Source organism: Aquarana catesbeiana, linkage group LG07 (genome assembly GCF_042186555.1).
Source record: "Aquarana catesbeiana isolate 2022-GZ linkage group LG07, ASM4218655v1, whole genome shotgun sequence".
In the NCBI taxonomy this organism is placed as follows: Eukaryota; Metazoa; Chordata; class Amphibia; order Anura; family Ranidae; genus Aquarana; species Aquarana catesbeiana.
In genome coordinates this window covers 25,030,993-25,053,708 of record NC_133330.1, presented here as the reverse complement: position 1 = coordinate 25,053,708, position 22,716 = coordinate 25,030,993, and the positions used below count along the sequence as shown (strand labels likewise).

The following is a 22,716-nucleotide window of genomic DNA, read 5'->3' as shown; positions in this document are numbered from 1 at the left end:
CCAGCCTCCAACATGGGCCCAATCTAAATGCAATTTATGTTCTTTAAGAAAGTATGCGTTTCCTTCAAGTGTTTTGGTTTCTACTGACCCCCATGGCTGTCCATATCTATATATCACATTCCTTTCTTCCACCATTAAACACTTTCCCCGCTCAAATACATCCCAGCCAAGGTTAGAGCTTGGTCAACAACTCTGTAAAGCCACCTTGGCTAGGATGTGTTTGGATAATATTTGGGCTAGGAGGACACATCTGTTCCAACATTAGTCCTATTGTTTTGACATTAGACAGAAGTTTTGGGTAATTGCTACTTTGTAAGATGACTCTGCAGAGTTGACCAAGTTCCAACTTGGGCCCTATCTGCATGGAATGTTTATGTTCTTTAGGATGGTATGTGTGTTCTCGTTTCTACTGACGACCATGGCTGCCCATGTCCATGTACCACACTCCTTTCCCACACAACCATATTCCAGCCAGGATGCCTTTGCAGAGTTGCTGGCCAACCTCCAACATGGACCCAATCTGAATGCAATTTATGTTCTTTAAGAAGGTATGCGTTTCCTTCAAGTGTTTTGGTTTCTGCTGACCACCATGGCTGTCCATATCCATGTATCACATTCCTTTCTTTCACCATTAAACACTTTCCCTGCTTAAATACATCCCAGCCAAAGTTAGAGCTTGGTCAACAACTCTGTAAAGCTACCTTGGCTAGGATGTGGTTAGATAACATTCAGGCTAGGATGACACATCTGTTCCAACAATAGTCCTATGGTTTTGACTTTAGACAGAAGTTTTGGGCAATTGCTACTTTGTAAGATGACTCTGCAGAGTTGGCCAAGTTCCAACTTGGGTCCTATCCGCATGGAATGTTTATGTTCTTTAGGATGGTATGTGTGTTTTCGTTTCTACTGACGACCATGGCTGCCCATGTCCATGTACCACACTTCTTTCCCACACAACCACATTCCAGCCAGGATGGCTTTGCAGAGTTGTTGGCCAAGTTCCAACTTGAGCCCTATTTACATGCAGTTTATGTTCTATAAGAAGGTAATGAGTGTTTCCTTCAAGAGTTCTGGTTTATACTGACCACCATGGCTGTCCATGTCTACTGTCACACTCCTATTTTCCACCACCATACTCCTTCCTTACTCAACCACATCCCAGCCAAGGTGGCTTTGCAGAGTTGTTGACTAGGTTCTAACCTGAGTCCTATCTGCAAGGCGCTTGCATGTTTTTTAAGATTGCTCTAAATTCTACTGACAAGTATTGGTGTCCATGCCTTTGCATCACATTCCTTTCTTCTAGCATTACATCCCCCCCCCCTCCCCTGGAACTACACACCATCCACTTTACTATTCCTCAAATGGGAGAAGTGATATGGACTTGTCTGCATCTTCTAAATGACAGTCAGTAACAGCCGGTCAAGAGTGTTAAACTAGAGCGCGGTGCCACCCAGGCAGCAGGTGCCCTTGTTCTGATCCTATTGACCAGGACCAAGTTTAGACTTGCTCCCAGCATTTTGAGGGGGGACATGTAAAGTAGGGTCAATAAACCAAGGAACTGGGTAAGGGATCAAAGTTAGGGACATTAGATTGTACGCTCATTGGGGCGGATAGTGCTGTGACTGGTCAGTGCTGTAAATGTGGGCAGCACAAAGGTTAAGTGGTTAGCACTCCATCTTGCAGCACTGAGGTTGCCGGTTCAAATCTCAACCACGACACTACCTGCCTGGAGTTTGCATGTTCTCCCTGTGCCTGCGTGGGTTTCCATCGGGTACTCCAGTTTCCTCCCACACTCCAAAGACATGCTGGTAGGTATATTGGCCCTAGTATGTGTATGTACTGTATGTGTGTAAGGGACCTTCGATTGCAAGCTCTTTTTTTTTTTTTTTTTAATTATTTTTTCTGAGATAATTCAGAGCATAAAAAGAACAATTTCCATGATTGCAAGCTCTTTGAGGGCAGGGACTGGTGTGAATGTACAATATATTTGTAAAGTGCTGTGAAAAATTATCAGCGCTGTATACTGTAATAAATAAATAATCCTTTTGGGAACCACCTAAATTATCACTCTTTCCTCACAAAAAAGTCCAGAAACCTTTACTTTATAACTTAATACACAATTAAAAGAAACCTCTTCTCTTCTTTGCAAACATGGCAACAGTATTCAGCTTTTATACTGAAATCTACATGTAGCTTGACAGCAAATTACAGGCATCCCCTGCAATGTCCATTGATATAATCTTACTGCAAAATTGGGACTGGCCAATGTGATCACAGCACGGACAGAACCTCCCACTTAACATAAGGTTGTCCCTATCTGCGGACAACCGGAAAGCTAACATTGACCTTCCTGTATACCAGGCATTAACCCTTCCTAACCCTAACATTACCCCTTTCCTATAATTGGAATGTAGCACTCCTCTGGGGGCGGTGTGGAATGGAAATGTAATATAGCATGCTAACATTTCCATCCCAGGGTTAGGTTCTTGGGGTATGATGGGGAGAAAAAAAAAAGGGTGCAAATCACTTTAGACTTTTTACAACTTTTTGCTGAACTAGATTTTCAGGAGAGAAGATGTAGGGGTGTACGATACCCAAAGAGATAGCAGCAAAAACTGACCTACACAGGTTACAAAGTCATTTTCAATGTCCAAACCCCAATTCAGTGTAGCTGGTGTCTTCCTTTCTCAGGTTTAGTTATTAGTACCCTCAGAGCCTCCTCACTGCCCGTCAAATGCCCTCTTAAAAGCAAACCACCTTGGATCACTTTTCAGAGGAGTGGCTATGGGAGCCGCATGTGTACCCTAACACTAACCCTCCTTGTAACCCCAACACTTACCCTCCTTGTAACCCCAGCACTAACCCTCCTTGTAACCCCCAACACTAACCCTCCTTGTAACCCCCAACACTAACCCTCCTTGTAACCCCAACACTTACCCTCCTTGTAACCCCAACACTAACCCTCCTTGTAACCCCCAACACTAACCCTCCTTGTAACCCCCAACACTAACCCTCCTTGTAACCCCAACACTTACCCTCCTTGTAACCCCCAACACTAACCCTCCTTGTAACCCCCAACACTAACCCTCCTTGTAACCCCCAACACTAACCCTCCTTGTAACCCCAACACTAACCCTCCTTGAAACTGCAACACTAACCCTCCCTGTAATCTCAACACTAACTCTCCCTGTAGTCCTAACACTAATTCTTCGTGTAAGCCTTACACTGACCCCCACTGTAACCTCTACACTAACCCTCCCTGTAACTTCACCACTAACCCTCCCTACAACCTCAACACTAACCTTCCCTGTAACCCCAACACTAACCCTCCCTGTAACCCCAAAGCTAACCCTCCCTGTAACCTCTACACTAACCTTTTCTGTAAGCCCAATACTAACCGTTCTGTAATCCTAACACTAACCCCCCCAACCTCATCCCTAACCCTCCCTGTAACCATAAAACTCCCTGTATCCTTAACACCAACTCTCCCTGTAACCTCAACACTAACCCTCCTTGTAACCCTAACACTACTGCAACCCCTACACTAAACCTCCCTGTGACCCCAGGTTTTAACCTTCCCTGTAAACCCTGTCAAAACTAGCCCTCCCTGTAACCCCAACTCTAATGCCGCGTACACACGGTCGGACTCTTCGTCTACAAAAGTCCAACGGACGCTGACGGACTAAAGCTGGCTGGTAATCCGATCGTGTGTGGGCTTCTCCGGACTTTCAACTGACTTTTTTAGCCTCAAATCCGACGGACTTTAGATTTGAAACATGCTTCAAATCTTTACGTCGTAACTACGACGGACCCGAAATCCGCTCGTCTGTGTGCTAGTCCGACGGACAAAAACCCATGCTAGGGCAGCTATTGGCTACTGGCTATGAACTTCCTTATTTTAGTCCGGTGTACGTCATCACGTACGAATCCGTCGGACTTTTGTGTGGTCGTGTGTAGGCAAGTCCGTTCGTTAGAAAGTCTGCCGCAAGTCCGCCGAAAGTCCGCCGGAAGTCTGCCGGAAGTCTGTCGAACAGGCTGTCGGACTTTTGTAGCTGAAAAGTCCGACCGTGTGTACGCGGCATTACCCTCCCTGTAATCTCAACACTAACCCTGCCTGTAGGCCTAACACCAATCCTTCCTGTAAGACTTACACTTACCCTCCCTGTAACCGCAACACTAAACCTCCCTGCAACCCCAACACCAACCCACCATTTAACTCCAACACTAACCACCTTTGTAAACCCAACACTAACACTCCCTGTAACCCCCAACACTAACCCTCTCTGTAATCTTAACATTATCCCTCCTTGTAACCCCCAACACTAACCCTCCTTAGTGAAAACTTAACCCCTTATTTGCATACTCATCCTCTTGCATTAGGACCTTCAAACCTCACTGCATCTAAAGTTCCCAATGGTGGGATTTTTGCCGGACAAGTTACTGTTTTTACGTATTCCATAACAACCAGGATTTTTTTTTTCACAGAATTAAAAAAACGCAACATCTGATTGGTCATAAATGTTCCCTTTTAGATATGTTTTATAGCAGAAAGGAATATATATATATATATATATATATATATATATATATATATATATATTTTTTTTTTTTTTTTTTTTTTTTAATTGCCTTTTTTTTGTTTATAGAGAAAAAAAAAAGCAGAGGTGATGATATACCACCAAAAGAAAGCTCTATTTGTGGGGAAAAAAAATGTTATTTGGGTACAGCGTCGCACAACCGCGCAATTGTTAAAGTAACGAAGTGCCATATCGCAAAAAATGCTCTGGTCATGAAGGGGGGTAAATCTTCCGGAAGTCAAGTGGTTAATTAGACAGCCCTCCTTGTCAGACCTGAAGGAGGGACAGTTGGACATCCTAAAGAGGGATTGTCTATCCTGATGGGAGAGACATTTGGGGGATGTGACACCTGCTCCGTTTTTGTCACGGCCCGTCACGCGGACGCAGAAATACACTGCTGCGGGTTCCACAGTCCTCTAATAAAAGTGCGATCCCTCCCAGAATAAACTCTCCCAGCAGACTGGGTGACACCTCTGCAGAATGTCTATATATATATATATATATATATATATATATATATATATATATATATATATATATATACCGGCTCCATCCCTAGACAGGGCCCCTGTGTGCTGACTCCTTATCGGCCCTTTACACATTCCTGGGCCACCTCCCTGCAGCACACAATCCCTGCCAGGACAATTCGCTTTTTTTGTTGCCATTCCCATCTAATCATTTCCCGGGAAGAATTTTGATCCTGTCAGTTATTGAAATTTCCAGAGTCCTCACTCCCACATTCCATCTGTACAATCCCTGCTAACAGAGGGCTGAGCCGGGGAGCTCCCACCAACTGACGCTGCAGGTTCAACGCCGCGGGCCCTGTAACCCTTTGCACCCCCCCCTTAAGAGAATCCCTCGCGGTCGGGATTACGGTGGAAACTAACTGTCCAGCCTTTACAAGTTAAACTTTTATGGTACTGGATAACGCAGGGAATGGTTACCACTTGGAGTACAGCTTTTCAGTGCTGTGATAGTTTGACTGACAATGACTCAGTCATGTACCCAAATTAATTTTATATAATTTTTCTTTTTGCGAGAGATAGAGCTTTTTTTTTTCTGGTACTTATTATTAATATCATTATTATTATTATACAGGATTTATATAGCGCCAACAGTTTACGCAGCGCTTTACAATATAAAAGGGAGACAATACAGTTATGATATAATATACTTAGCAGTGTATACACTATATTGCCAAAAGTATTTGGTACGCCTGCCTTTACACACACATGAACTTTAATGGCATCCCAGTCTTAGTCTGTAGGGTTCAATATTGAGTTGGCCCACCCTTTACAGATATAACCGCTTAAACTCTTCTGGGAAGGCCGTCCACAAGGTTTAGTAGTGTGTCTATGGGAATGCTTGACCATTCTTCCAGAAGCCCATATGTGAGGTCAGGCACTGATGTTGGATGAGAAGGCCTGGCTCGCAGTCTCCGCTCTAATTCATTCAAGTTGTTCTATCTGGTTGAGGTCAGGACTCTGTGCAGGCCAGTCAAGTTCCTCCACCCCAAACTCGCTCATCTATGTCTTTATGGACCTTGCTTTGTGCACTGGTGTGCAGTCATGTTTGGCCCCTTAGTTCCAGTGAAGGGAACTCTTAAGGCATCAGCATACCAAGACATTTTGGACAATTTCATGCTCCCAACTTTGTGGGAATAGTTTGGGGATGGCCCCTTCCTGTTCCCACAAAGTTGGGAGCATGAAATTGTCCAAAATGTCTTGGTATGCTGACGCCTTAAGAGTTCCCTTCACTGGAACTAAGGGGCCAAACCCAACCCCTGAAAAACAACCCCCACACCATAATCCCCGGACCACCAAATGATTTGCACCAGTGCACAAAGAAAGGTTCATAAAGTCCATAAATGGATGAGTGAGTTTGGGGTGGAGGAACTTGACTGGCCTGCACAGAGTCCTGACCTCAACCCGATAGAACACCTTTGGGATGAATTAGAGCGGAGACTGTGAGCCAGGCCTTCTCCTCCAACATCAGTGCCTGACCTCACAAATGCGCTTCTGGAAGAATGGTCAAACATTCCCATAGACACACTCCTAAACCTTGTGGACGGCCTTCCCAGAAGAGTTGAAGCTGTTATAGCTGCAAAGGGTGGGCCAACTCAATATTGGACCCTACGGACTAAGACTGGGATGCCATTAAAGTTTATGTGCGTGTAAAGGCAGGCGTCCCAATACTTTTGACAATATAGTGTATGTGCAGGTTGGGGACACTGGATCCTGGAGAAATATTCACTGCAGGGATGCCCCGTCCTCTTCCTGTTTCTGAACTTCTGGCACTGAAATGGTTAACAGCTTTGGGTCTTCAGGCAGAAATAGCAGTACAGATGGGACACTCACCCTTCTTCCTCCTCCTCCATTGAGAAAAGTTCTTGTCTGTAACACAAACTGTGAATGGAGGAGAGTCTGACCAGTCACATGATTCTCTCCTCCATTCACAGATCAGGTTACAAATGAACTTTTCTCAATGGAGGAATAGGAGGGGGAGGGGCGTAACCCCATCAGACCTTTTGTACTGTTGTGCTGCTTGAATACTCAAAGCTGTTAACCATTCATTGCAGTGCCAGAAATTCAGAGCCAGGAAGAGGACGGGGCATCCCTGCAATAAAGATTTATCCAGGCTCTAGTTGTCTGCACATCATGGGACCTACAGTACTTCATTACAGGTAAGTGATGTGATTAACCACTTGCCTACCGGGCACTTACACCCCCTTCCTGCCCAGGCCATTTTTCAGCTTTCAGTGCTGTCGCACTTTGAAGGACAATTGCGCGGTCATGCTACACTCTACCCAAATATAATTTTTATCATTTTCTTCACACAAATAGAGCTTTCTTTTGTTGGTATTTAATCACTGCTGGATTTTTTATTTTTTTACTAAAAAATAAAAGACCAAAAATTAAAAAAAAAAATTTTTATTTTACTTAGTTTCTGTCAGTAAATTTTGTAACTAAGTAATTTTTCTCCTTAAGGCTCGGTTCACACTGGGACGACTTGGGATCCGACTTGTCGCCCCTCAAGTCGCCCCAAGTCGCCCCAGAAAGAGATTCACATTACAGTGAATGGGAGCATCTTAATAGACACTACTGAAGTCGCTCCGACTTCAGAGCGTACTCCCTGTACTACTTGGATCCGACTTGGTAGGCGACCTGTACCATAGAAATCAATGGAAGTCGCCTCCAAGTCGGATCTCTCTGTAAAGTCAAGCGACTTTGCAGGGAAAACCCCTCCCTCCCCCCCTCCCTCCTAGAGAGCTGATTGGCCACAGGCAAAGTCGCCTGTCATGCAGGCGACTTCAAGTCGCCTTGTAATTTGCTAAAGTCGCGTCGAAGTCACGTCGAAGTCGCGTCGAAGTCGCGTCGGAGTCGCGTCGAAGTCGCCGTGCAAAGTCGCTCTGAAGTCGTGTTGCCCCAGTGTGAACCGAGCCTTACTGATGGGCACTGGTGGCACTTATGGACACTGATTAGGTGGCACTGATGAGGAGGCACTAATATGCCGCACTTATGGGTACTGATAGGTGGCACTGATATGTGGCACTGATGGGCACTGTTAGGTGGCACTGATGGGCACTAATAGGTGGCACTGATTGGCACCGATAGGCGGCACTGCTGGGCACTGATAGGCGGTACTGATGGGCACTGATGGGCATTGATGGGTGGCACTGATGGGCATTGATGGACAACAGTGATGGGCATTGATGGGCAGCACTGATAGGCGGCACTGATAGCCAGCACTGACTGACATCACTAATGGGCACTGATTGGTGGCACTTGTGGGCAGTGGTGGGCACTGATGGGCACTGGTTGGTGCCACTGTTGCGCTATAATGTAATCAGGGCACTGATTACATGTTTTGTTGCCCCATGAGGAGATGCCTCTGTCAGTGTGAGGCGAGGAGCGCCGATTACCGGCATCTCCATGTTTACATGTGACCGGCTGTGATTGGACCCAGCCGGTCACATGGTTAAAGAGCCGCTGACTCGGTTCTTCACAGAGATCGGGGTCGCGCCGTGTCCTAGCAACACAGCGCGGCCAGGATTGCCGCGCTGCGAGCCCCCGCGCAGGTGCGCGAGAGCGGCCATTCTGGGAGGCCGTCATATGAGGGCGTCCCAGAACGAGAGCCGCACCGCCCCGCCGTCATTTGATGGCGGGGCGGGCGGCAAGTGGTTAAAGCTAAAGCTAATTTTTTTTTTTGAACTTCAGCTTTAATACATGGGCTCCACTGGCAAAGAAAAGATTAAAAATCTGATAATAAAAATGTTCCTTTATTAAACACCCTGGGACTTCTCCCGGGTCTCTGGAAGCGAAATTTAGGCCTACGCTGTTTTCCGGTCCACTTGTTTTTTTTTTTTATTTCATACCTTCCATTGTTACTTTCACATTAAATAAATTAGGATTTCCTTCTACTGTGATCAAAACCCGGCACTTGTCGGAGATCCAGCAAGAGGGGAAAGTATTTTATTATTAAAGTATATCATTAGGTTATGTTAGCCATAGCACAGCACAGAACACTGTGTTACTTTAAAGAAATGCATTGTGTTGCATTGGGTGCTATAAATATATAAACAAATAAATAAATAAATAAAAGAAGAAGAAAAAAAAAATTACAAAGGATTTCTTTAGTGCAACGCACTGCAAAAACATTGCAAAAGTTTGAATCCAGGCTCAGGTGACCCATGTACAATTAATGTCTTTGCTCAGCTGCAATAAATAAAAATGAATGCTTTAAAACATACATATAACATGGGTTGGTGTCCCTCAGTGTGATTCAATGTACATTGACATCCATTATGACACGTGTTGATTTTTTGATGTATTTCCATTGATTCCAATGGAGAACGCAACAGAGGTAAAAATGCAAAGGTTTGAATAGGTCCATAGATGTGAATCAGGCTTAGACAGTTGTCACCGAAAACAGGTTTCCCTATTGCAAGATTTACTGTCACCTCCTGTTCTCCTGTCATAATTCCTGATGCAAATCAGAGTCCTTCTTACTTGGGTCCCATTCACAGCCCCCCTTACATCAGGGTCCCCATCAAAGTTCCCCTTACCCCAGGCCCCCCATCAGAGCCCCCTTTACATCAGGGTCCCCATCAGAGCCCCTCCCCTACATCAGGGTCCTTATTAGAGTCCCCCTTACATCACGGTCCCCATCAGAGTCCCACTTAAATCAGGCCCCCCCCACATCAGGGTCCCCATCAAAGTCCCCCTTACACCAGGCCCCCCATCAGAGCCCCCCTTACATCAGGGTCCCCATCAGAGCCCCTCACCTACATCAGGGTCCCCCTTACATTACGGTCCCCATAAGAGTCTCCGTTACATCAGGGCCCCATCAGAGTCCCACTTACATCAGCCCCCCCCCCCCACATCAGGGTCCCCATCAAAGTCCCCCTTAGACCAGGCCCACCATCAGTGCCCCCTTTATATCACGGTGCCCATCAGAGCCCCTCCCCTACATCAGGGCTCCCATCAGAGTCCTCCTTACATCAGGTTTCCCCTTACATCATGGTCCCCATAAAAGTCCCCCTTACATCAGGATCCTCCTTACTTGAGTCCCATTCACAGCCCCCCTTACATCAGGCTCCCCATCAAAGTTTCCCTTACCCCAGGCCCCCCATCAGAGCCCCCTTTACATCAGGGTCCCCATCAGAGCCCCTCCCCTACATCAGGGTCCTTATTAGAGTCCCTCTTACATCACGGTCCCCATCAGAGTCCCACTTACATCAGGCCCCCCCCCACATCAGGGTCCCCATCAAAGTCCCCCTTACATCAGGGTCTCCATCAGAGCCCCTCACCTACATCAGGGTCCCCCTTACATTACGGTCCCCATAAAAGTCTCCGTTACATCAGGGCCCCATCAGGGTCCCACTTACATCAGCCCCCCCCACATCAGGGTCCCCATCAAAGTCCCCCTTAGACCAGGCCCCCCATCAGAGCCCCCTTTACATCACGGTGCCCATCAGAGCCCCTCCCCTACATCAGGGTTCCCATCAGAGTCCTCCTTACATCAGGTTTCCCCTTACATCATGGTCCCCATAAAAGTCCCCCGTACATCAAGGTCCCCATTAGAGTCCCACTTACATCAGCCCCCCCCCCTACATTAGGGTCCCCATCAGAGTCCCCCTTACACCAGGGCCCCTCTTACAACAGGGTCCCTGTCAGAGTCCCCCTTATATCACAGTCCCCATAAGAGTCCCCCCTTGCATCAGTGTCCCTATCAAAGTCCTCCTTAAATAAGGTCGCCATCAAAATTCCACCCTTACTTTAAAGTCTCCTGTTATATGGGGCAACGGGAGTTGAAGCAGATACCATGTGCCTAAAAAAAAAAAAATATATATATATATATATATATATATATATATATATATATATATATATATATATATATATATATATATATATATATATATATATATATATATATATATATATTATATATATATATATATATATATATCTGTGTGTGTTTTGCCTGAACCCCCCAACAAATCATGTAATAAATAAGATATCTAAAGCGTTGCGTAAACTGTTGGCGCTATATAAATCCTGTATAATAATAATATCATTGTTTTGAATGAAATCCCCAGTATGAAAACTGATGGGCTGATTACAAGGTCAGCACTAAGTATTAATGCCGATGCCGCCAGGCAGCGCAGGAGGAAGGTCCTCCGTAATAGAAGCTTTGCGGGTAATACATTGACTGCCAATTGATTTGTAAACATGTATTAATATTTTATTCAGTGTTGATAAGTAAGCTAATCCTCTCATTGCCAATGAATATACAGCCCTGTTTCCTTTTGGAGTTAAAAAGGAATAAAAAGATTAGGCTTGTTTAGGATTGTCCTGGCATAAAGTTGTATACCTCTGCCCTAAATTCTACAACTATCCCTTGTGTCAGACACAACATCATCAACGAATGCAGAAAACAATAGCAATCAGAGCTCAGGCTGACTACAGCCTAGTTTCCCACTAAATTCAGAATAGGGACCAGTGGTGGCCCGTCCATAGGGGGCGCACGGGTGCTGCCCCCAAAGCCCCCCCCCCCCCCTTTCCAGGCAGTCACCAAAAAAAAAATGTAAAACTGACCCTTTAAAAAGAAAAAAAATAGAAAAAAAGGTCCTTAAGTGCACTGTGTTCGGGCGCCGGACACAGTGCAGTATGGGAAGCGCCACGTCTATGCAATCATGAGATTGCAGAGGAGGCGCTTCATTTGCGGGCTGTTGTCCCGCCTTGCGGCACAATCCAAAGCGCCGCACAGCTTCCACCCGGCGCCCGTAGTATGTATTACTACGGCCGGGTGCTTTGAGTCACATTCGAGTTATGATGTTACTTCCGGTTTTCTCTCTCCCAGTGGAGGAAGCATGGAGAGCAGACTCCTCCACCGCCGCTGCTGCCCACTGTAGGAGACAAAGCAGGACAAAAGGACACTACAGCAAGGTAAGTGCTAGACCTCCCACAGAGAACGGGGGGGGGGGTTGATGGGACAGAGAGGCAATGAGGCTGCATTTGATGGGACAGTGAGGCTGCATTTGATGGGCACAGTGGCTGCATGAGATGGGCACAGTATCTGCATAAGATGGGCACAGTGGCAGCATTTGATGGGCACAGTGGCTGCGTTTCATGGGCACAGTGGCTGCTTTTGATGGGGCACAGTGGCTGCATTTGATGGGGTTTTTTTTCAGAATTTTTCAGTTTGTTTGCGCCCCCCCAAAAATTTTGAGCACCAACCGCCACTGATAGGGACACTTCCAGCTTATCACAGGGTACCTACAGGCGTACTATAAATAGAGGACAACCCCACATGGACCAAATTGAAGTTTCTACATTAACTTTGACTAATTGCTCTTAATTAATGTATGATAAATACAATCCAATGAAAATAAGGCTTCTTTGGCACTTTATTAGGTTTAGCACGGGCTCATATAGACTGTTTGGTGACCTACCATGTGCATTATGTCAAGGCGCTAGGACCTGCTGCCTTGCTTCTTCGTATGTTCTACCATAGCTTCCAGCACTACCTCCTCTACAAGCATGATGTAGACCTCAAGAATGACGGCTGTAGACACGTTCCTGTCTAAATCTCCTCTGTGGAATCTTTCATTCCTAATCTACTCTAATGTCTGACATTTCACAACTTTATCTATAATACGTTTTACCAGCACAGCTGTGAACATCTGTGGGACGGTTGTATCCACACCCAGCGACCAGGGGGGGGGCGGGTATGATTCAGCCATCCTCCCTGATCTAGAATGTAGTCCACAGGTTCAGAATGCAACCTCTGACCAGTGTGGTCATCCCATCCTACAACGTAAATCTAAACTGGTCACAGTGCCTGCAAAAATCACACCCTGCGCCATCATTTCTTTTATCCACCCCATGTATCTACATCAGAGGGCTCCAAAATGTCTGTATAGTTTACAAATATTTGTGGCCCCAAAAATATCCACTTTAATCAGGGTTGCTTTACATAGGGGCTCTATCAGAGCCCCCCTTACACCAGATGTACCCTAAATTAGAGCCCCCTCTTATATCAGGGTCGCCATTAGAGACCCTCTTATATCAGGTTCCCCATCAGAGTTCCCCATACATCAGATTCCCACTTACCTGTATATCACAGCCCCCCTTATATCAGGGTCCTCATCAGAGCCTCCCTTACATCACGGGCCCCATCAGAGTCCTCCATTACATCAGGGTCTCCATCAGAGCCCCTCTTACATCAGGGTCACTATCAGAGCCCCTTTTACATCTGATAAAGGGGTCCTGCATGGCTCCGAAACATTGCTTTCTGCTGTAATGATGTGATCACTGAATAAAGCTTTAGACCCATTTTTGGAGATCCTGGTGTGCTGGTGACATTACTTTCTTCTTCCCCTTACATCAGGGTCCCCATCAGAGCCCCTCTTAATCAGGGTCACTATCCAAGCCCCCATTACATCAGGGTCCACATCAGAGTTCTCTTTACATAGTACATAGTAGGTGAGGTTGAAAAAAGACACAAGTCCATTAAGTCCAACCTATGTGTGTGATTATATGTCAGTATTACATTGTATATCCCTGTATGTTGTGGTCGTTCAGGTGCTTATCTAATAGTTTTTTGAAACTTCAATGCTCCCAGCTGAGACCACCGCCTGTGGAAGGGAATTCCACATCCTTGCCGCTCTTACAGTAAAGAACCCTCTATGGAGTTTAAGGTTAAACCTCATTTCTGCTAATTTTAATGAGTGGCCACGTGTCTTATTAAACTCCCTTCAGCAGAAAAGTTTTATCCCTATTGTGGGGTCACCAGTACGGTATTTGTAAATTGAAATCATATCCCCTCTCAAGCGTCTCTTCTCCAGAATAAGTTCAGTGCTCACAACCTTTCCTCATAACTAAGATCCTCCAGACCCTTTATTAGCTTTGTTGCCCTTCTTTGTACTCGCTCCATTTCCAGTACATCCTTCCTGAGGACTGGTGCCCAGAACTGGACAGCATACTCCAGGTGAGGCCGGACCAGACATCAGAGTCCCCATCAGTGTCCCCCTTACATCAGAATTCCCCCTTACCTCAGGGACACCATCAGGGTCCCCTTTAGAACAGGGTCCCCATCAGAGTCTCTTTTATATCAGGTTCCCCATCAGAGTCCCCCTTACATCAGACACCTGCTTACATCAGGTTCTCCATCAGAGCCCTCCTTATATCAGGTTCCCCATCAGTGTCTACCTTCCATCAGGTTCCCCATCAGAGCTCCCCTACATCAGGTTCCCCCTCAGAGCCCTCCATACATCAGGGTCCCCATCAGAGCCCTCCTTACATCAGGGTGCCCAACAGTGTCCACCTTACATCAGGTTCCCCATCAGAGCCCTCCTTACATCAGGGTGCCCATCATTGTCCGCTTTACATCAGAGTCCCCATCAGAGCTCCCATACATCAGGTTCCCCATCAGAGCCCTCCTTACATCAGGGTCCCCATCAGTGTCCGCCTTACATCAGGTTAGCCATCAGAGCTCCCCTTACCTCAGGGTCACCATCAGAGCCCCCTTTAGAGCAGGGTCCCCATCAGAGTCTCTTTTATATCAGGTTCCCATCAGAGCCCCTCTTATATCAGATTGTACCTGCTTACATCAGGTTCCCCATCAGAGCCCTCCTTACATCAGGGTCCCCATCAGAGCTCCCCTACATCAGGTTCCCCATGAGAGTCCCCCTTACATCAGGGTCCCCATCAGTGTCTGCCTTACATCAGGTTTGCCATCAGAGCACCCCTACATCAGGTTCCCCATCAGAGCCCTCCTTACATCAGGTGTCCCATCAGAGCTCCCCTACATCAGGTTCCCCATCAGAGCCCTCCTTACATCAGGTGTCCCATCAGAGCTCCCCTACATCAGGTTCCCCATCAGAGCCCTCCTTACATCAGGTGTCCCATCAGACCTCCCCTACATCAGGTTCCCCATCAGAGCCCTCCTTACATCAGGTGTCCCATCAGAGCTCCCCTACATCAGGTTCCCCATCAGAGCCCTCCTTACATCAGGTGTCCCATCAGAGCTCCCCTACATCAGGTTCCCCATCAGAGCCCTCCTTACATCAGGTGTCCCATCAGAGCTCCCCTACATCAGGTTCCCCATCAGAGCCCTCCTTACATCAGGTGTCCCATCAGAGCCCTCCTTACATCAGGTGTCCCATCAGAGCCCTCCTTACATCAGGTTCCCCATCAGAGCCCTCCTTACATCAGGTGTCCCATCAGAGCCCTCCTTACATCAGGTGTCCCATCAGAGCTCCCCTACATCGGGTTCCCCATCAGAGCTCCCCTACATCAGGTGTCCCATCAGAGCTCCCCTACATCAGGTGTCCCATCAGAGCTCCCCTACATCAGGTTCCCCATCAGAGCCCTCCTTACATCAGGTGTCCCATCAGAGCCCTCCTTACATCAGGTGTCCCATCAGAGCTCCCCTACATCGGGTTCCCCATCAGAGCCCTCCTTACGTTAGGTTCCCCATCAGAGCTCCCCTACATCGGGTTCCCCATCAGAGCCCTCCTTACATTAGGTTCCCCATCAGAGCTCCCCTACATCAGGTTCCCCATCAGAGCCCTCCTTACATCAGGGACCCCATCAGTGTCTGCCTTACATCAGGTTCGCCATCAGAGCTCCCCTACATCAGGTTCCCCATGAGAGTCCTCCTTACATCAGGTTACCCATCAGAGCTCCCCTACATCAGTTCCCCATCAGAGTCCTCCTTACCTCATGGTCACCTTCAGAGTCACCCATTACTTGATGGGGAGAATTAACATTAAGTATACACCACTGACCGTAGCTCCTGCCAAGGAAAAATCTTGTAGCGGTTGGATGTGGCCTGCAGGCCATAGTTTGGAGACCCCCGATCTACGTGAATTTTAGCATTATGTTGCCACCCCACTGCTCTATCTTTCTTATACAGTATATAAATTTGCAGCATGCTGCAGCTTTGACTTTAAAAATACTGTATTATATTCAGTAGTTCATAGAAAATAGTAGTCCATTCTCATTCCATTTTCCATCAATTTTCCTTTATTTCAATATTTGATATAAGAATGAAGAGGGGGACCATTATGGAATTGAATGTTTCCTTTAAAGCCTTCCACCATTGAACTCCATTCTCCACACACTAGCTAAGGATCATGGGAGATGGAGTTCAGGAACAGCTGGAGATCCGGGCTTTGCCAACCCTTCCATGGCTTCATCCTCAGCACATTCCTCTGTAGACGGAGAAGGACGGGTTGTAATGATATTAAAATGAAATTATAAGAAGAAAATTATGTTACGGCATAAGTATGTATTCTGGCTCGGAGCTTCTCCAGCTGCAATGGCTGCAGAACAGGGATCTGATTGTTCGTGGCACCGATATGATGGGAACGCCGAGACATTCCAGCTATGGTGAGCGGTGCCAGCGCGTGTTCCTGTGCCGTCACTTCGCTCCATCTGGATCTGGAAGAAGTGGACTCATCTCTATCCTACTTGATATTTAACAATGTGCTTCATATAATCCTTCTTTTCATATCGCGGGGAAAGATCGGACTATTTCCACTTCACTTTTTTTTTTTTTTCATTTGTATATTAAAGGATCTTCCGTCATGTGTGGTGTGATTGTATCCACGTTAGCGCACTTGTAATTAAAGCGAAGCTCGCTGTAAAATGTAAAGTACGCTTATGCCGCGTACACACGATCGGAATTTCCGACAACAAATGTTGGGTGTGAGCTTGTTGTCGGAAATTCCGACCGTGTGTAGGCTCCATCGGACATTTGCTGTCGGAATTTCCGACAACAGATGTTTGAGAGCTGGTTCTCAAATTTTCCGACAACAAGTTTTGTTGTCGGAAAATTCAGAGCGTGTGTACACGATTCCGACGCACAAAAGTTCCACGCATGCTCGGAATCAAGCAGAAGGAGCCGCACTGGCTATTGAACTTCCTTTTTCTAGGCTCGTCGTACGCGTTGTACGTCACCGCGTTCTTGGCGTTCGGAATTTCCGACAACATTTGTGTGACCGTGAGTATGCAAGACAAGTATGAGCCAAAGTCCGTCGGAAAAAAATCCATGGTTTTGTTGTCGGAAAATCCGATCGTCTGTACGCGGCATAACAGTGTAAATAAAATGTCATAAAATGTAGCCAATAAGGGTTGATTTAGTTTCGGTTCACACTGCTGCGTTGCTAGGCAAATTTAGCCTGCCTTAGTCCCACTGTATGTAGGAATGCAGCCACCCTGAATTAGTCCAACTGTATGTAGGGATGTAACCACTTTGCCTTAGTCTCACTATATGAAGGAAGGTAGCCACCCTATCTTAGTCCCACTGTATGTAGGAATGTAGCCACCCTGCCTTAGTCCCACTGTATGTAGGAATGTAGCCACCCTGCCTTAGTCCCACTGTATGTAGGAATGTAGCCACTCCGCCTTAGTCCCACTGTTCATAAGAATGTAGCCACCCTAATTTAGTGCCACTTTATGAAGGAACGTAGCCACCCTGACTTAGTCCCACTGTATGTAGGAATGTAGCCACCCTAACTTAGTCCCACTGTATGTAGGAATGTAGCCACTCTGTCTTAGTCCCACTGTTCATAAGAATGTAGCCACTCTGTCTTAGTCCCACTTTATGAAGGAACGTGACCACCCTGCCTTAGTCCCACTGTATGTAGGAATGTAGCCACCCTGCCTTAGTCCCACTGTATCTAGGAATGTAGCCACCCTGCCTTAGTCCCACTGTATGTAGGAATGTAGCCACTCCGCCTTAGTCCCACTGTTCATAAGAATGTAGCCATCCTAATTTAGTCCCACTTTATGAAGGAACGTAGCCACCCTGACTTAGTCCCACTGTATGTAGGAATGTAGCCACCCTGACTTAGTGCCACTGTATGTAGGAATATAGCCACCCTGACTTAGTCCCACTTTATGTAGGAATGTAGCCACCCTGCCCTAGTCCCACTGTATGTAGGAACGTAGCCACTCTGTCTTAGTCCCACTGTTCATAAGAATGTAGCCACTCTGTCTTAGTCCCACTTTATGAAGGAACGTGACCACCCTGCCTTAGTCCCACTGTATCTAGGAATGTAGCCACCCTGCCTTAGTCCCACTGTATGTAGGAATGTAGACACCCTGCCCTTGTCCCACTGTATGTAGGAACGTAGCCACTCTGCCTTAGTCCCACTGTTCATAAGAATGTAGCCACCCTGCTTTAGTCCCACTTTATGAAGGAACGTGGCCACCCTGACTTAGTCCCACTTTATGTAGGAATGTAGCCACCCTGCTTTAGTCCCACTTTATGAAGGAACGTGGCCACCCTGCCTTAGTCCCACTGTATGTAGGAATGTAGCCACCCTGCCTTAGTCCCACTGTTCATAAGAATGTAGCCACTCTGCTTTAGTCCCACTTTATGAAGGAACGTGGCCACCCTGATTTAGTCCCACTGTATGTAGGAATGTAGCCACCCTGCCTTAGTCCCACTGTATGTAGGAAGGTAGCCCATTGTCGGTGTCAGTGGGAGGAATCCCCAAGGGCCGGATAAAGACAGGCAAAGGGCCGCAGTTTGGAGACCGCCGATCCTCAGCAATGTCAAGCAGTCATAATAGGCTGCAGGCTCAATACACTGAGCTGAAATAATGATTTGTAATAAGAACCTATGAGAAGCGGTGGAAGGTCCTCCATGTACATTTCGGGAGGGATTCTAGACAAGCCCAGTAGAAGACATCGGCTCTTCGCCTCCAGTCCTCCCGGAATCACTTTAGCAGGACAGGGTCGTCTATATTTACACTGTGTGACCCACGAAGGGAGCCGAGATATAGAAGATCGATTTCTCTGAACAGGGCTTAACTATCTCCATTGTCCGCTTTACATCAGACATAAGTCCCTAAAGAGGAACTCCGCAAGAACAAAAGCAATGTCAAGCAGTCCCAGGCTCCAGGCTCAGTAGAAGATGTCGGTTGTTTGCTGTACTCCTCCTGGCATCACTTTAGCAGGGCGGGGTCGTTTTTGTTTTGTTTTTTTATATACAGCTTCACCCGCTGCAGAGAACCCAGACACAGAAAAGCCATTTTTATGATCCAAACCTAACAAACTCAATTGGCCTCATCGGACACGAGTCCTTAAAGGACTTACACACAGTCCGAAAATCAGACGACAGATCGTCCGACTTTTTCCGCTTGCTAGTCGCATGTTGAAACTGAAGAGGTTACCGAAGTTCCGAAAATTTTTATACGACAAAATAAAGAATCGGAAGTGGTGTCGTGTATTTGTGTTGTATTTTTGGACAACTGTACCGATTAACCCTTTCCTTACCGGGCATTTGAACCCCCTTCCTGCCCAGGCCAATCTTCAGCTTTGAGCGCTCTCACATTTTGAATGACAAGATGGCTCTGGCCTTCTGGAGAGAAAAGCACACGAAGGCATTGTCAAGTGGGAGTACTATGATCTCTGTGAGAAGTAATAGATTCCTGGAAGTGTGTGTTACTCAGTATGCATGGATTTAGGATGAGGAATTATATCTGATGCTGTGCCCCCTGTAAATGCAAATGTGAGAATTAAAGGAATAATCTAATTGGTCGAATTGGGCAGCACAGACACTTTGCTTTCAGCCCCTTTTTTACACATGAAGCTCATTGTGACTGTGAAAACCACACGGCATTGGGAAATGTCTGACATACAATGCACCGTTATTTCTCCGCACTCCCCCTGCAGAGCGGCAGATCCAGGCTTGCACCTTAACCTCCTTGTCTGTTGTAAAGAGCTCTTTAACTGGCTCTTTGTCAAGGTCAAACACCTGCGCCAGCTACCATCAAAGCAGGAATGTAGGACCCCCCCGAGCCTCCCCCCCCCCCCCCCCAGGGCACAGCTAAGAGTCCCCGTCTGATAATAACATCGACCTCCTTGTACGCTGTTCACAAACCTGAACATTCAGGGCTCAGAGTCTCCTGCCTTGTCCGCCTTCTCTCAATGTACACTGAAGACGCTGCAGTAATATGACCTCAGCATTGGTGTCAGTGGATGCAATAATAACCCCCAGCATTGGTGTCAATGGACACAATTATAATACCCAGCGTTGGTGTTCGTGGGGTTATTTGTTGTCAGTGGGCACAATAATAACCCCTGTCATTGATGTCAGTGGGCACAATAATAAGCATTGGTGGCAGTGGACACAATAAAAAAAAACCCAGCATTGGTGTCAGTAAGCAAAATAATAACCCTTAGCACTGATGTCAGTGGCATCATTAATAACCCCCACCATTGGCGTCGGTGGTAGGAATAACCCCCAGCATTGGTGTCAGTGGCAGCAATAATAACCCCCAGCATTGGCATCAGTGGCATCATTAATAACCCCCAGCATTGGCGTCAGTGGCATCATTAATAACCCCCAGCATTGGTGGCAGTGGACACAATAAAAAAAACCCCAGCATTGGTGTCAGTAAGCAAAATAATAACCCTTAGCACTGATGTCAGTGGCATCATTAATAACCCCCACCATTGGCGTCGGTGGTAGGAATAACCCCCAGCATTGGTGTCAGTGGCAGCAATAATAACCCCCAGCATTGGAATCAGTGGCATCATTAATAACCCCCAGCATTGGCGTCAGTGGCATCATTAATAACCTCCAGCATTTGCGTCAGTGGCATCATTAATAACCCCCAGCATTGGCGTCAGTGGCATCATTGATAACCCCCAGCATTGGCATCAGTGGCATCATTAATAACCCCCAGCATTGGCGTCAGTGGCATCATTAATAACCCCCAGCATTGGCGTCAGTGGCATCAATAATAACCCCTAGCAGTGGCAGTAATGAAAAAGCCCCAACATTGTTGTCAATGAACGCAATAATAACCCCCAACTTTGGTGTCGGTGGACACAATAATAATAACCCCCAGCATTGGTGTCAGTACTATTAGCCCCCCACATTGGTGGTCAGTGGCATTGAAATGTAACCCCACATTACCATCTATGGGGGGGGGGGTGTTAACTTTCTCTGCCATGACCAAAAATGCAGGTGGGTGGGGGGTGAGATAACTCCGCTCACATTAGTCTTCCTTCAGTGCCCAGCTGGAAAACAGAGAGTGTTCTAGCGCCGGGCATCCTCTTAGGCCACGTGTTGGGCACCAAGGTTAATGTCTTGGTGCTGACATCTAGTGGCAATTCAGTGTAAGCACAGCTTGTTATTTTAATGTCTGTTAATGGTATAATCCAGCTTCCCTGTATGTTTAGTCCTTAGCCTTGCCCTTTTCTTCATAAGCTCCCAGTCTTCCTAGCAGGCACAAGGCTGAGAACATTATTGTCTCGTTACACTTTATATGACCGATGAACATCCCATGTGCTGCATTTTAAGAAGTAAAATGACATTGGACTTTTAAACTTTCGGATCTTCTTTCTGATTTCCGAATTTACGAAAATTACGAATTTTCGATTTTACAAATTTACGAATTTTGGAGTTTAGGAATTGCGATCATAACGAATGATCAGAAAAATAAATAAAGCCAAATGAAATGAAAACGTAAACGAACAAATTTTTCGGCAGTGCACATGACTAATCTCTATGCTTCTCTATGCAATAGTGGCGGCCCGAAATGCAGGGCTCAGAGGCACTGTCCCCCTAATCCATGCGTCCGGCCCCCTAATCTACATGCAGGGCACCGGGTGCATAGATTCCAATGGGGTTTTTTTTTTTAAGAAGCACATGATTAGAGCCTGAGGCTCTAATAGGCTTAGAAAAAGGGTGGGCTCGGGGCGCAGAGCACTGTGCCCCCTAGCCCACCCAGTTGTTTGATGATAGCGAAGTAATATTCGTTATTGTCTTCCTGATTCTCCTCCTGGCCAATCAGGAAGCGGGTCCTGAGATCCGTCACCCGATTGGCCGAGAGGAGAAGCGATCCTATTGGCCACCGAGGAGGAGGAGGGAGGAGATACAGGGGAAGCCGCCGTGAAGCACCAGGAGTAGGACTGTTTGCCACCAGCCGCCACTGCTATGCGATGTAGGCAGATCGTGGCAAGTGGCCTCCAGCACATTCTGTAGCTTCTAATACACATGGTGAGAAGCTCACAGTGTGCGGTGAAATCAGAGAAAGCCAGGAGAGGAGCCGGTACAACTGTGCAAGATTACTAGTTCAGGGAAAGTCGTAAAACAGGGAATGGCAGTTCATTCCTATTGTTAAGTTAAACGTCTCGGTATCCTCCGGTAATGGCAGAAACAGGAGCAGATGTTATAAGGTCGGGGTGGAAATGGTCTTGTTAATGATGTGCTTTCCTTCCATACTCCTGGGATCCCCCCCCCCCCGTATAAATCACATCGTCCCGCTTCATACGTTTCACTTCAGGAAACGCGTCGGCCGCCCCCCCTGTGATGTTTTATCCATTGCCTAGGACCCGAGGCAGAAATGTTTTTTCACTTATCTGTACTGTGAAAGAGAACGCAGGAAAAAAAATAATAATAATGAGCCGCTCCAGGCTAGAAAACCAGGACGAAACCAGGACGCTGCCAACCCCACCGACGTTCCGCGAGGCAGCCAGACCGTTCACGAGGAAGCCAGGATTGGTCATTTGGTTTACTAAATAACACGATGTTGAGTTCCTCATTAAATGCCAAGGAGTGTATTTATTACTAAATTTGCATCAGTCAAATGTTCGCTTTCTATTTCCCC

At 46.7% G+C, this 22,716-nt stretch overlaps 1 protein-coding gene across 4 annotated transcripts in view; it reads right to left on the bottom strand.

Annotated features, from left to right (window-relative positions):
- LAMB2 (laminin subunit beta 2) overlaps nucleotides 1–22,716 on the bottom strand; it is a 136,804-nt gene that overhangs the window by 101,779 nt on the left and 12,309 nt on the right. The window lies entirely within an intron of this gene.